Source organism: Semicossyphus pulcher, unplaced genomic scaffold, assembly GCF_022749685.1.
Source record: "Semicossyphus pulcher isolate SPU_LCO1_2020_fin unplaced genomic scaffold, fSemPul1.0.p SCAF_11, whole genome shotgun sequence".
NCBI classification, from domain to species: Eukaryota; Metazoa; Chordata; class Actinopteri; order Labriformes; family Labridae; genus Semicossyphus; species Semicossyphus pulcher.
The window spans coordinates 13,412,211-13,428,505 of NW_027211615.1; the positions used below are offsets into that span (position 1 = coordinate 13,412,211).

Consider the following 16,295-nt stretch of genomic DNA (forward strand, 5'->3'; position numbering starts at 1 on the left):
ATCCAGAAAATAAGAATAAACCAAGAGAGGAGGCACGAGAGAGAGAGAGAGAGAGAGAGAGAGAGAGAGAGGAGGAGGAGTGAGAGAGTGTGGTCAAGATCCAGCTGTTATCATCTCTCTCTCTCTCTCTCTCTATCTCTCTCTCTCTCTCACCCTGTCTCTACCCCTATCTCCAAACCAGACAGAAATGTGGAAAAAAATCAAAATTAAAAATACTTAAAAATAAAATTCTGCCAGCAAAATTAATTAGTATTTTTATTCTATTCTAAAACGATGTTTAATTTTGTTCCCCCGTCAATTTAATCCTAAAAAAGTGTCTTTTTAATTTTTATTTGAGATTTAAAATGACGTATGAGAACATTTTCATTAAAGTTGGTTTTGCCTCCCCTGTTAGAGACCAACAGGAAAAAGACGAGTTTTTATTTCAGGCATAAACTATTTTTAAAGTCCATGGATAAAATTATTTTGAACTTTTAAGCAGCTTTTAGCCCTTAAGTTTGTCACTGAACAGCTACCCTCTTCTCCATTTGTTCTGAAAAATCTGAAATAATCGAATAAACGATAATTTTCCCATTTCAATGACGTTTTTTTCTCAACTGTGATTTTTCCCATTTTATTTATAAATATCAGGTTCACAACAAACAAATTGAAAACAATTTTTAGTCTACAATGATTTATTTTGCTGCAGCTGTTGCTTCACAAACTAAACCAGTTATAAACCACTTATCGATTAATCACGCACTGCCTCAATCAGTCTCAATTATCCGATAGAGCGCACATAGACTAGATATGAATATTATTTAAACAGGCCTCAGACGTAATAAATAAAATAAGGCGATAACTCGCTGTGTAAACATATCGACCCGTCTGACATGGACTATTGATTTCTTTCAGTAACTTTTAGATTAACTTGTGCTGAACTCTCTTCGACGCGTTTCATAAAGCAGAACATGACAAATATGATGTATCGCGTGGAAGTTTGACGCGCCTGCAGTCGGAAGTGTCCGCTTGTTGTTGTCGCGAGGACAGATTTATACCTGTCATCAACACACCAATGAACGTGAACACACGAGGCCATTTCATTGTGCTGCCACTTCCCACAGACGACCGCTCTGTGAATTATGTGTGTGTGTGTGTGTGTGTGTGTGTGTGTGTGTGTTCATAGTCTTAATTAATGTAGTATAGCATAGTATTAATGTAGTTGTTCTTATTATTATAAGTATTATTAGTAGACCATTATTAGTATTATTTCAAAAGTATGATATAAACCAGTGACATAAAGAGAAATAATTTGTTCACTTAATTTTCCACATGTAGCTTCTTTTACAAATCTGTTTATTTATATATAAAATTGTCCCTTTTTAAATGGAAAAAAATGATAACAGACTCATATAAATGTAAATTGTCCCTTTTGGTGCAGCACAACTAATTCATTAAGTAGCTCAGATAAGGGCTCTAATCCGGCAATGTAATTGAAAACACCTGGTTGGGTCTATCATGCAACTGCAGGCACTTTGAAAAGAGTGTCCCACTGATTTGGCATTACACTCCTATCACTCCTATAACACTGTCAGAACAATGGTGGACTTTTCTTTTAATGCGCATACACAACAGCACCAGAGAAATTGGCTGTGTCGGAAATTACTACCTCATTTACACCCCACTCACTGTAGAAAGATTTTTATGAGGACTGTATATTTAGCTTATCGTCAAAATGAGTAAACACATGGGACAATACTCAGGACTATAGTCATTCTTTCCACATTGCCACATTGTCAATGTCATTGGTTTTTTTGTCTATCAGTGTAATGTATGATTCACAGTATTCACACAGCGGCCATTTTCCTCTGATGTCACGCTCAGGGTCAGAAGCTTAAATGCTCTTATAATGTCTTAGTGCTGTGTTCCAGGTCATTTAGTGTATCTGACAATTGCTCATGTTTCTCTACAATCCAGAGTTACCTCGAGGCATTATTTCAAGTTAAAACAACATATTTCATAGCTCAACGACAGCTGAGTCACCACAGCTAATGTTAGCATTCAACCAGTTCCTTGCTAACTGTTAGCTAGCTACAATAAGGCTTACCGTTAGCTAGGAAGTTACGCCTTCCCTTGTGTAGCTAAGTGAATCAAACATGAATGTATTTGAGAAAGCGGTTGAATGCTAACGTTAGCTGTTGTCTAATGTTTACTAATGGGTTATTAAATAAGTTGTTTGGAGCACAGCAACATGACATTAAAATAGCATTTGAGCTGTGCCACCCTGAGAGAAGTGTCAGAGGAAAAATGGCCGCCATGTAAAAATGGTAAATTGGTTGTGGACTCCTTTAAAGATGCAGTGTGAGATACTTTTAGTCACCTAAATAGAGTGTAATAATATTCAATAAACAATTGAACAGAACTACAAAATGGTAAATTCACTGTATAGTGGAAGATATAGTTAGCATTAAGTGATTTGGACACTTCCATTCTCTTTTTTATTCCACACGTTCTCTTCCTTTGTCGGAATCTGACGCCTACATTACCTACAATGCAACCTAACAGATCTATCTATCTATCTATCTATTGATTTATTTATTTAGCTATCTATTTATTTAGCCAGCTAGATAGCTATCTATCTTTCTGTACATTAACCTTATACAGTAGCCCATAAAGTTATACAGTTGTATTGATTCATTAGCCCCCACCCTCTCCTGTACATGCAGAAGTCAAATCAAGCCGTATAGCCTCAATGGAAATGGGGAACTCTCATCAATGTGTAACTGCACGCTGATAACAGAAGCACCAATTGGTGGTTAATAATATCAGGGCGTGGATCCATGTTTACCTGCGAGGGCGGAAAGTAGCTCCAAAGTCAGAGATGATTCATGATTCATGCTTTCATGGCTCCAGTGAAGGTACAGATATCAGAATTTATAGAAAGGAAGAAACATGGGCACATTTCTGTTTGTTTTGCATGTTGTAAAAAAGTGTGGTGGGATAATAAGTGTAATTTTTCCTTAAAGCCTCCTCTACAGTGCAGTCGAATGAAAGAAATGCTCGTATAGGGTGAACAGTTTATGAAAATACAAAAAAAATCGGACTTCATCCGTTTTTCTGTTGTTGTACAGTACGGAGTGTGTTTTGATTTGTGTGTTTTCACATGCCAGGCTGTATCACTGACAGTGACAGAGGCCAGAGCCAACAAATTGTGTGTGTATGTGTGTGTGTGTGTGTGTGTGTGTGTGTGTGTGTGTGTTTATAAGCATCATTCTGTGCAAATCAGTGTGCTGCCTGCGTGTGTGAATGAGGAGGTGTTGGGTGAGGGACCAGATAGAGATGCCGGTATTTGTGGGACAGTAGCCGACTGTTGCTGAGGACGTGTGTGTGTGTGTGTGTGTAGGTGTGTGTGTGTGGGTGTGTGTCGGAACCAGGCAAACCAGGCACCAGGAAAACTGTCCCCGTCTTGGCTGGGGCCGAGACTCAATCATTTGGGGTCGGTGACTTACTTTGGCCCTTCTTCCTTGCACACACAAATACAAACACACACACATACACACACACACACACACAAACACACAGGGCTAGTAGACTCCTGGCTCCAGGAAGAAGACTTCAAATGGGGAGGCAGGAAGACCCAGGAGGAAGAATACCCTGTCCATATGAGCCAACTGGGGTCGAGGGAAACACACACACACACACACACACACACACACACACACACACACACAAACACTCCTTGGTATACTTCATTGAAATTTTGCAGAGTCAGCAGAATGTCAGAATTCTTCTTTACAAAAATCCTATCATCTCATCTGCATCTGTTCCTGCTGACCTCGCCTGTTTGCCTGTTTTATCTGATCAGATTGATCTTCATCGATCCACTCATGTGATAATCATAATGTTGAAACAGTGCTAATCAATACCAGCTCTTTGTCTGTCTGATGGGCTCATAAACACCTTTGATGACCCTTAAGTCTGTGTTGTTATTTCATTCAATGTTCTTGTGAGCAAGACATTCATATTTGACATTTTACAGAATTTATTGGATTTTACAGCATGATGTTTTTTGTTATACTTGAAAAAATACTGTAATTGCATCAACTTTAGTTATCTAGATTTAACAAATAAGGCCTGTTATTAGTTTGTCGCTTTTGCAACATCAACAGTTGGTCTGTCATTTCAGACATTTAAATTTACATTTTAGACGTCACCCTTTTGTTTTAAACAAGAAGTGACCATATATGGACGACAGGAAGCTACTTCCTCTTGTTTTGTTAACAGTCAATACTGCTTTATCCTTTATACTCTGGATGGGTCCATTATTTACAAATTAAAGATCATGATGTATTAAGGAAGACTTTCAACTAATGAAAGAGGCCATAACGATTTAAAGGAAATGTTGTCAGAGGTAATAAATCAAGTGAGAGTAGTGTCACTTTCTCATAGACTTCTACCAATCTTTTCTTTTTTGCAACTAATTGGGGTCGTCCCCTGCTGGCTATTCGGAAGCACTTCCACATTGGCTTTAATTTTGAAACAAAGACACTATATCCACTACTTATAAACCATTTATCAATCCACACACCTTAGCTCTTATTTATCCGACAAAAACTATTTTTGGAAGCACAAGTATGTCAAATTTTTGTTCGCTTTTGGGAGTTTCAGCTCAATATTTCGTTAAGTAGTGTAATTAAGGTTTTAATCAGGGTTTTAGCTCATTAAAAATGTATTTTTTGTGTGCAACTATGTTTGCATATGTTTATGTGTGGATCTGTGTGTTATTTTAAGCTATCTGTATGTTTTGCTTGCGGATTAAGTGTGTTTGACCAGGTAAGGTCAGGGAGTCACACTGTGGAGACACAAGTTGGCTCAGCAAGACACCTGGGCTTCAGCAACACACGTCATCTCTCTCTCTCGCACACACACACACACACACACACACACACTGATATTAACCAGGAGTGTGGGGTGTCTTTATAATAAATTATTAACTCCTCAGGTGCAGGTTCTCGTTTGTGACGGGCTCAAGTGTTGAATTGGACTCGCACTGTTTGGAGAGCAGCGCAAACACGTCTCTCAACACCCAATTACTGATGATAAGAATTCAATTATCAAAACCTCTTTTGTTCTCATGGACTCCTCTGTTTGTAAAGCTACTTAACCAAACGTTTGGATATTTCTTTGACACTTGTATGCTAATATTTGAAATTCCACTCCTGGGTGTTGCTAGCTAAAATGCTAGCTGAAATTGAGGAAAATCCAAAGGAAGTTCTGTGAGTGAAGTCAGGTGAGTGCTAACCAACGCTAACCAATCATATTGGCTGGATATCCGACTGACAGCCTCATAGCGGGTTGCCCCATGATACCAAGAGTGTGTGTGCATGTTTAAGTGTGTATGTAAGCTATAACGGGTGTATTTTTAGCATTGAACACTCAAGGATCCCAGGACCTCTCCCTGTGATAAGCAGTGGCCAAAGTCCGCGGGCTAGCGAAGGCCCGAAGAGCAAACAGGGAACACACACACTGTTTAATATGCTGATACTCAGAGCTTAGGTGTAGTGATGTGGCGGCCAGAGGGAAAGCTGTTTGTTTGTACGTGGAGGGGCAAGTCAGGGGTAAGACTCAGGTTAGGTAAAGGTGAGGTGACATCATCAAAACAATCGATTCTGGTGTCTTTAGAGGGTTCGTGCAGAGTTCATGCAAAGAGGGTTTAAGAGGTGTCAGTGTGCCTAAACTGTTTGAGAAGATGTAGAAGGTGATGAAGAAAGGAAACAAGTGTGTGAGATTTTCCATCATCAACCATATTCACAGGGCAGCCATTTTCTTCTGACATCACGCTCGGGGTGGGAAGCTTAAACGCTGTTACAATATTATTCTGCTATCTTCCAAGTTGTAAATTGTATAAATGAATAGTTTCTGTCATGTCATTTTCATTTCACTGCTTCTGGATTGATCAGCAACTGAAAAGTGAACATCCAGAGGGAACTTTTAAAAGAGAGTCGTACAATTCAATCAAAAAGGAGGAAAAAGACTGTCGTAAAAACAACATAAATGACATAAGCTACCTTCAGACAACAGCTAATGTAATCATTCAGCCACTTCCTCACAAACATTGCAGTTAGCTAGGCAGTGGCTGCCTGCCAACAATACCCTTTAAGTGTCATACAATGCGAAAGGAAAGGTGGAAACTAATGTTAACATTCAACCAATTGCTAGCTAACATTACAGTTAGTTAAGAAGTGACTGAATGCAAACTCCCTTTAAAATGGAATAGGAAGGTAGAGACAGACTTATCTTTGAAAAAACAACATATTTGATAACCCATAAGCTACCATCAGACAACAGCTAAAGTTAGCATTCAACTACTTCCTATAGCTAACTTTATAATTAGCAAGGAATTTACACCTTTTCTATCATATAGTACTACAACACATTTAAAAGGTAATGTTAGTATTAAACCGCTTCCATAGCTAACATTACCGTTAGCTAGGAATTTAAACGTTTTCTATCTACAACACATTTAAAAGGTAATGTTAGCATTCATACACTTCCATAAGCTAATATTACCGTTAGCTAGGATTTGAAGCCTTTTCTATAATATACTACAGCACATTAAAAAGTAATGTTAGCATTCAGCCACTCCATAGCTACCGGTAATAGTTGCAGCTAATAGTAGGTAAGTTAAGGCAGCCAATGTAGACCAATCTCAAAGCATAATATTACCATTCATTGTTTTTCTGTTGATAAAGCTGGTGAAATGTTTACTCAACTTACAACCTAATACACAACATGAGGATATTATACCAGCATTTTGAGGAAAATGGCCGTCGTGTGAATATGGTGTATGTCAAAAACCTTTTTTTTCTGCTGTCAATCAAAGGCAGGTTCATCCCTCTCTCAAAACACTGTAAGAGAAAACAAAAACACAAAGAGGAAGCGAGAGGAGAAAAGGTGGCTCAATCCAGGGCCGGTGACAGCGCTCATGTCTGATAACAGCAGGAATATTTCTGTTTGGACAAAGAGAGGAGGGACGGTGGAGGAGAAAATTTTAACAAATATGGTTACGTTTGAAAAAGGACAGGGATAGAGGGAATGTCAGAGAGGAGGAGGAGAAGGGAGAAGCCACCAGACAGGAGGAGCAGTGGAAAACAAAAGAGGCTCCACACTCTGCTCTGTCTTATCTGTCTGAGGGTCTTATCCACCGCTGGCTCTGTTAGTGTAACCCCATTCCCTCCCTGCCGGCCGCTCTCCTTCCACCTCATCCCTCCATCCCCAGTCCCCCTCCTTCCTACCCCTCCCTACGCCCCCACCCCCTCCACTGCTTGCTGCGGACCCCGTTATCAGGCCAAGGCTGACGTCAGGGGGGCCCGTTGGTGCTGGGGGGCCGGAGACGGAGGCTGATAGCGCGGCAGAGGCTGCCTCCACACAGGCTGTGGGAACTGCGGACCCAGCCCACCTCGACCCAGTGGCCCCGCACGTCCACCACAAAAACACACAGAGGTGAGGATGTGTGGTTAATTCATGAAAGCACACACACACATTTAGGGAGGTTTAGCTACTTTGTAGCAACTTTCCACAATTAAAACTTAAATATTTAAGCTGGAAAACAATATTTTTATACTCAAAATGGTTGATTATTACCAATTTGGAGGCCAGAAATGCTTCCACTTCAGGCTCTCTCAACCTTAATTTGCCACTAAATCTAAATTAACAGTTGACTGTATACATAAAAGTTGTAATGTATGGGGTGACTCATGGGTACTTCCAAAATCCTGGCTCCGGCCCTGACACACGTATCTTTCTAACATCTATCTTACATGTACATCTATATAAAACTGTGTTCATACATGGTCACAAAGGACTATAATAAGCATTTATATTTATAACATTTATATTTTCCGCTTTCTTAGACTCTGCAGTCTCTTTTCTAGCCTAAAATAAACACAAGAGTCTCATCCACAGCAGATACGAATTGTCCCGTGAATGATCTGCTTCTTATCAGAATTCCCAACCGCTGCACATCTCATCTTCTCATCCACCTCTAAAAACATAAATTGTTGCTTAAAATGTGTCCCGAGGTAGCAATATTATTGTAATTTCTTCTCTCCCATCATTTTCGTCACAATATTTCAGCAGTGACTGACTTCCACTTAACAGAAATGGAGTGCACGGGTTCACAGAATCAGAGTTCAAGTTACATTTTTCAACCTCTCTCTTAAGCAATCCGCTCCCCAGGCAGGCACCGGTTCAGCCTGATAAAGCTGAATATGACGAATATTATGTGGAGAAAGAAGCTGTCGTTTAGGTGGGAGATAAAGCTGAGGTGAGGTGACACTCATCAGTCCGTGTATCTGCACAGAAGACAGTGCGGCTGCGGTGCAGGTGACAGATTATGATGTCAGGGTTAGTCCATGAGACAGGAATCCACCAGAGGGAAAATCAGGGAATTAACTGTCTGGGAATAGGTTAAGGAGGCACTTAGCCCTGAGTTATTGTTGTGCCGTGTGTGTGTGTGTGTGTGTGTGTGTGTGTGAGTGTTGGTACAGGTCAACAGGTGCAAGTTTGACCTGAGGGGAGTGAGCGGAGCGTGGAGGGCTGCAGCAGATGAAGTTGGCAAGTTTCACATCATTAGTTGCAGGTGCAGCACTCCCATAACGTGCAAACACGCACACACAGCTCATGTCATCTAAACCCTGTTAATTAACATCCCTCAGTGTCCGTGTATCAACTGAACTACTCTCTGCTCTGCAGTTCACCTCTGCTTTGACTCATTTACAGTAATGGGAGTGAATTGAAGCATCAATCTGCCAGTTTTACACACATTTATTTCCACATCTTCCTACGTGTGTCTCAGATGTTTTCGGAGATGGATCTGTCGGATGGGGAGTGGAGACACACTTATCAGTGTGTTGTCCTCGATAAGGCCTAGAAGATTTGTAACGGTTGCACAGTGTGTGTGTGTGTGTGTGTGTGTGTGTCTCTCTCTCTCTGTCTTACTCTGACCTCTTCTCGGCCGAGCAAGTAGGAGGAAGAAACGAGTGGCCTTGACAGCGCGAGAGGAGGGGTGAGATGTGAAATAAGAATCAGCGAAAGAAGGAGGCCGTTGTTTCGGAGTTGCTTATTTCGTCTCCTCCACCTCTCGCTGTCATTTTCTCTCACTCTTTGTCAGACACACACTCCCTAAATTTCAGCAGTGGCTGCCGTGTCCTTGGGTGTAAATAGCTTTAAAATGTGTGAGAGATTGGGAGGGGAGGTGATTGGCTAAAGAAGAAGGAAGAGGTGAACTTCAGGTGCACTCCAACAATGTTTTATAGCATGGGAAACAATAATAAAATGCGGCTTCATACTGGTACAGATGTTGGGCAGCAGTTTGCAGCTTGTATTAAGACCTTTCGTGGGATTCAACCTAAAGAACAATTTTCTAATATGGCACTGAAAATATGTACGTGAGGTTTACGGTTACACTTGTGTCTTTTCTATGCGATCAACAGAAGAGGCTTAAAAGCAACACTTTACACACTGCCATTAAAAATGTTTTATTGCAAGTAAAATTAATTTGTGACATAAAATGTATCAATGCAAAAAGGTTTGGCTTGTAATTCAGATTAATCTTGTGGGCGGGACTTTTGTTAAAGATAAGTCTCGACTGATCAGTCATGGATTAACACCTTGGCAGCATCAGTGGGAACAATGGACACATATTGGATTCAAAAGCACAACTTTTGGATTTGCATCAATATCTTTTTTTAAAGATTATTTTTATGGCTTTTTGACTTATAGGACAGCTGAAGAGAGACAGTAATCGTTGGGAGTAAAGAGTAGGGGACTGCATGCACCAAATGACCGGCAGACCAGGAGTCAAACCTGTGATCAGTGCGTCAAGAACTGCGGTCTTTGCACACGGGGGGCGCCTGCTCCACCTACCGAGCTTAACCAGCGCCCCATCTGTATCTTTTATGATCTTAAGAAAAATAAATGTAATTGCCTTCAATAAAACATTGCTTGAGTACAGTGTTAATAGTTTTGCTCTCAAATCTATTTATTAAATTGCAGAGTAAAGTTTTGATCTGTTTGTTTGCATAATAAAGACACATCACAATGAACCTCATAATCAGGTAGAAAAAAACTATCACTGGAAGTTGAACTAATGCCCAAGCAACAGAAGATGCTCTTCAGTTTGTCTGTATAGGGCCTGGCACCGAAACGACAAACCCCCAGTTTGAACCAAAAGCACGACTCTCACCAAATGATTTTGCATCTCACGAACAAGTGTTAGAAACGTCTCTTAGTTCAAATGCATTGAAAAGGCGACCCATAACTGAACTTGCACCACAGATTTCAGTGCATGAATCAACCTTATCTATTTGCTGCTTTTATAGCGCAGATAGCAGATATAATTATGCAGGCAGACATGTTATGCTAAACCATACCTCAGTCAATCAGAAACTAAAACAACAGCGGATCCAACCATTGCACTACAGCTCAATTATATGTCCAGGATGTGAAAGCTCAAAGACGTCTACGTTTTGGCGTATTTGATTGACTGGCAGATCTCTCAGTCATTCAGCGCACAGCCATGATGCCTTTCCTTTTCCTTGTTCTAATTCAGTTTCCTTGAAACTCCACAATGTGTCCCAAACTTGTTTTTTCAGTCTAAAGGGAAGTGGCGAGATAGCAGAGAAAAATAAACCAGTCTGTAAAGATTCTACATCTTTGGCCTCTATAAAATAGCCAAGCTACATAGGCTGTGTGGAAACCCTGTGGAAACATTTGAATCATGTGATCATGCTCTAACCAACAGGGTATCATCTCCTCCGCTCTCCTGGTAGTCCACCACGCTTGCCTGTCTGGGTGCCCCCCTCTCTGCCCTCTGGGTGACACGATAAGCACGGCCCTCATTAGTCTTTTTAATTGGTCCAGAACGGTTGCAGTGAGCCGGTCTGAGGTCTGGCCGCATGCCAGGCTAAAATAAACGGACCCAGTGGAAACACTGCACAGGCCGACCAACAGATCACAGAGTGCAGCATCGAGCCTAAAAAAAAGACACTTTTAGATTTAGACTAAAGTAAACGGGGAATTCAAAACATGTTGTGTTTCATCTTTAATGAACAAACGCTGAGGAATTCAAACATTTCAGCCTTTGGAGTTTTTGTCACTGACTCCCTCAGCTCACCTCATTTTCTTATTAGCTTGATTAGTTGGAATTTATTTATCTATATTGAACTTGTTTTTGGCTTCCCTGGTGCAGTGCATGCGGGATAGTGTGTGCACAAGCATGCATGTATGCGTGTGTGTGCGCGTGCACCGTGGCGTCTATAGCTTGCGGAGAATCCATCAAAGCTTATCATTATAAGTAAACATGACAGAGTGGACAAAATGTCTTGTGCGCCGCCAGACCTGCTATCTAACCACAAGCCATATCTGTGATGATGGACTGATGTGGCGCTGGCTTGGACTTACCAGAGTCTGAGTGTGAGAGTGGGAGTGTGTGCGTGTGTATGAGCGCACACATGCACAAGAACACATCAAACGGCGTACACATGTAGACACTCAGACACACACTCGAGTTACCTCTAACGTGGCCTTTATATCTTCTGCCTCTCAAAGGAATATACGCTTACAGTACATGAAAAGTTGACTTATCGCACGATCATAAATGAGCAGGCACAGTCATAAGTCATATAGGAATTTATAGCTGTTATTTATTAGGCCGTGTTTGCTGGGGTTCATAGTTTTACATACGGGTTGAGCAGAGACTGAAAATAATGGTTACTGCTCGGGACAAGCCTCTTTTTTATGGCAGATGAGATCAGAGGAGAGTTAAGGAGTTGCTGAGGGAGATTTATTAGTGAAAGGAGACATTGTGCTTGCGGAAGAGGGAGCTAAGTGTTGGTATATAGACCTCTGTTGTGTCAAGGAAGCTGATCACAATCTGATTTGGGAAATGAAAAATGTCCCGTTAAATTTCTTTTTTGTGACTTTTCTTGCGTGTGTGTGTGCGTTGAGGACAGCCTGTGCGTCCCTCTACTTGTTACAACACCACTGATAAGCAGGGTAAACAACCATGCACTGTTTGCTCCCCTGCCGTGGTCACGTGATCAAAAACACTAATGACAGAAGGTGATTTAGTGCTTATGTCCATCTCTCCGTCAGCTTTCACGCACTGTCTGCTCATTCCTCGAAGTGTGGCTCCTGCGCCGTCTGGACATTTAGCTTTAAGAATGGAACCCCGACGTTGATAACCTTTCCCCCCCTGCTGTTCAGTTCCTGGGTCAAAGGTCATGGCTGCAGTGCTTCAGCTGACATGGCAGATTGACACGGGGTGTAGTGGCACTGGATGGTATACAGTATAGAGTCGTTTCAAGTCGCGTCGCCGTCACTTTCATTCCCCTTTCTCTGTCTGAGTAATGCAAGTGTGTTTGTGTTTGCGTGGGTTGGTTGGGGGGGGGTCATTAGCCTCATGGTAGCCTAGAAGGTGGTCTTTGAGTCACTCAGACTCACACAGGACTCCCCCAGACCACCAAGAGAGTGGTAAATGTGTCTCCATCCTATCTTAACTATAAGGGCTTGTGCTTGTTCATTCCTACTCTCATAGACAACCACAGGGCGCCATCGATTTATAAATCATTACTAACATCGGGCTGTTCTGTCATACAGAATTATTCTGACATTTTTTGACGTAGACCCAACATTTATTTGCTCTTTTTGGGAAGAATTATAAGAGAAGATTAACACCATGCTTGTGTCTGTACAGTAAATATGAAGCTCCAAACAGCAGCTGGTTAGCTTAGTTTGGCAAAACGACTGGGGACAGGAAAGAAAATGGCTGGCCTTGCACTGCCTACAAGCACATTAGCTCACTAATTCACCTGTTTTTATTAATTCATGTTTATTTAATCTGTTATGTGTAGATGTGAGTTTTATTTTACCGTCCAGTGTAGCAAGCTGTTTCCTCCAGTCTTTATAATGATTAGCTAAGCTAACAGGATGCTGGCAGTGACTTCATAATTAGCATATTTACAGATTGTAGTGTGATATATTGCTCGTCAGGCTAGCTGATAAGTGGATATCCCAAATTGTCAATCTATACCTAAAACATAAAGTCTAGCAAGTAAAGACTTGATTTGGTTGCGAAGAAACATCTGTGAGCCACTATTTTTTGTGCTAATGCTGTCATTAGCATAAGCTAGCATAACTGTTGTGAGTTGATGAAGTTATGAAATGTTTTATAAAATGTAATTTAAAAGCTTTCAGTCCAAATCATTATGAGACAACATTTAATCAAATATTATGTTTGATTTGTCAACCATATGCTATTACCCAGCATACTTAATATGGGCAATATGATAGCAAGCTAACGTTAGCTTTTTAGCTTTTTACTATGTGTAAATTGTACCAGAATAAAGCAAAAGAAACAGATAGCTCGTCTACCCAAAATGACTTGGTATTAAGATAAGAGAGGAAAAAAGAGTGATGAAAAGTACATTAAGAAGGTGTGTGTACTATTTCATAGTTAATTTCAACCACAAATGTTACATAAGTTTGATTTTTTTAAAGGCACAACAGTTGTACTGACAGTGAATATATGGCTTGAAAGCTTTTGCCAGATTTAATGTGACTTCCTGTATAAACCACGCCCACTTCCTGTCATCTTGCTATCTGAATCATCCAGATACAGAGTCAGATAATTTTGGGCGGTTGAACAAATAGAGATAGTGACACATCTCCAAATCTCAAGTTAATATAATGTATAGTTAAAAACACTAATATCAACAACTTGAGTAGGATAAAACTCATTTTAATTTTGCCAGATTACATTTTGAAAATATGGGATATAAATGTTTTTAAATAATCTGCTTTTGTACCTCATTTGTGTCAAACTCAATGCTGAAGCTGTAAATCTTTCACTGTTGAGGTTCATAAGTGGGACCTCTCCATCCTGACTTATATTAACAACAACGTGCCCTCAAATATTTCTTCTCTTAATTGGTTTATTGCCCAACAATCAGTCAGAATTCCTACATCTTCCCGTAAACACACAGATAAAAACACAAGACCCTCTAAGAAAAAAGCTCAATTTTTTTCACAGGTTTGCTTCATTATAATGAATTATGACTCCAATGTTTCCTATCAATTATCATTTGTGTGACATATCCTTTTTCAGTGTTTAGGTTGTGAAGCCTCTGGCTGCCACGGTGTACTTGAAGTTATCAGTGGTTGTAGTCTAAGCTCGAAGTGTGTGACGTCCGAGCAAAATGATTTTAAATCTCTCCAAGGCCTGTGCCGGGTCAGACCTTTGTGACTGCTACAAGTTAAAGATAAATGCGAGATATTATCTTTATTTTCGCTGACTGAGCAAAACAAGGTTCAGAATGAAATGAGAAAGGATTTTAGCTGCTGCTATTTACTGTTTAAATGTCCGCTTTGGACACCAGACACAATTGCAATGTGGTTATCAAAAGGAAAGGAAGATGCTATGGCTTGTTTTTCAATATTTACTGAATATAGTACCACTAGTTTGCGAGTGCAAGGACACGTATGCATTCTCTGTTAAACATACAAACAGGGAGATACACAAGGTCAGGAAAATGTGCTTCTTGTGCACCTCTCCTCTTTCTCCTTTTCTGCTCATCTTCAGCAACATAAACTCCTGTGTGTGTGTTTTTGTGTGTGTTTGAACATAAATACCCCTGTGTGGCATTTATATTAACCCAAAAAAACAGACACTGTAATGCTCACAAGATGTTTGTGTGCTAAGACTGGACAGTGCCATAAAAAGTCTAATATCAGAGGCTGAAATGAGACTACATATATACTGTATATTACAGACAGACCACTTTATGTTTGATGGACTTGGGCTGTTATTATAGCTCTGTCTGAGAGTCACATCTTGAAAACATTACTCAGTAAAGAGCCAAAAGTTTATTATAGCTCATCCTTTAGTGCTTCAAATTCTTCTAAACTGCTTCTCTGTTCACCTTAAGATGATTTCCTTTTCTATCTTTGTTTATCAGGCCTGTGCTTCCAGAAAGGAAAAGCCGAAAAAAGAAAAGGGATAATGTGCAATGAATTGAAGAAAAAAAAGATATAATAAAGAGAACTAATGCAGCGACATTTTGGAAGGTAAGTCGTGGCTGTCCCTTGAAGGTTTTGATGGTATTGAAAGCAGTCGATGATACCCAGAGCCCTAGCGTCCCTGCCAACAAAAAGCTCATAACCAAACAGTCCCCCACAATCCTTTGCTCCAAGCAGCGTTGGGAGAGGAGGAGGAGGAGGGGTTGGAAAAGGGGTTGAGGAGAGTCTGAACAGGACGGAGGAGGGACACACCGGCGCCATGTCGATCCCTAAGACAACTTATCTCCTCTCTCACAATGATAGCGCCTGTCAAAATAACTGCCAAGATACATAGCCAGCCAGGAACTGGTTAACTCCGGCATTGTCCAATCAGAGGGCCTGCAGCCGGGGACTCTGTCTTTCCCCACCTAGGAGGGCTCTCCAGGACCCAAGCTCCACAAACACACAGTATCTCTGTCTCATTGCTATCTTAAATAGGTTCAGTCAAACTTTATTGGAAGAAGTGATAGAAAACTGGGTTATGTTTACATCTGAATTACATTGTTATTATGTTCGAAATAAGTAGTGTGGACTGGACATTAAGTGGTATGTGCAAACTGAAGAAATATACAAAACAAATGTGAAAGACTCTGGTGATTTTTAACGTAAATAATTTATCTTTAAAAACAAATAACAAAAGCTAATTTAACTTATTATTTAGATAGTGTTGTAGAGTGCAACATCATTATCTTTTCCACAAACCTGATACAACATGACCTCTCCCACATTTTGCAGACCTCTGTGTCTTGGACCATTTGTTGGGAACTGTCGCCACCTAGCGGGTACAGTTGATAAAAGCTCCGGAGGTGGTCAGGGGACGGTGATGGCAAAGTCAAGTGTAGGTACTTTGTATTTCACAGAGGCAAAACTTAGGAGTCAGGTCTGAGGCCAGCCGTTGGGTTAAATAAATAGCCCTTAAAATACAACACAAATTACAGTTTAATATAACAAACATTAGCCTACGAACAAATAAATAAAATAAAATAAAAGTTGCCATTATTAAAGTTTTAGCGTATTAATACTTTATCTTTTTGTTGTTCGGTCTGGTCATTAAACGTACTGGACTCCATCATGGTGAACTGTAGTAGGAGAAAAAGTAGTTCCCTGACCGGGAATCGAACCCGGGCCGCGGCGGTGAGAGCGCCGAATCCTAACCACTAGACCACCAGGGAAGGATGTTACAAACTAAAGTGCAATAT

The 16,295-nt window shown here is 40.6% G+C and overlaps 1 non-coding gene across 1 annotated transcript; it reads right to left on the reverse strand.

Annotated features, from left to right (window-relative positions):
* Positions 1–16,196: 16,196 nt before the first annotated feature.
* On the reverse strand, positions 16,197–16,268 carry trnae-cuc (transfer RNA glutamic acid (anticodon CUC)). The gene has a single exon. It is a non-coding gene; the product is annotated as a tRNA-Glu (tRNA).
* Between the last annotated feature and the right edge of the window lie 27 nt (positions 16,269–16,295).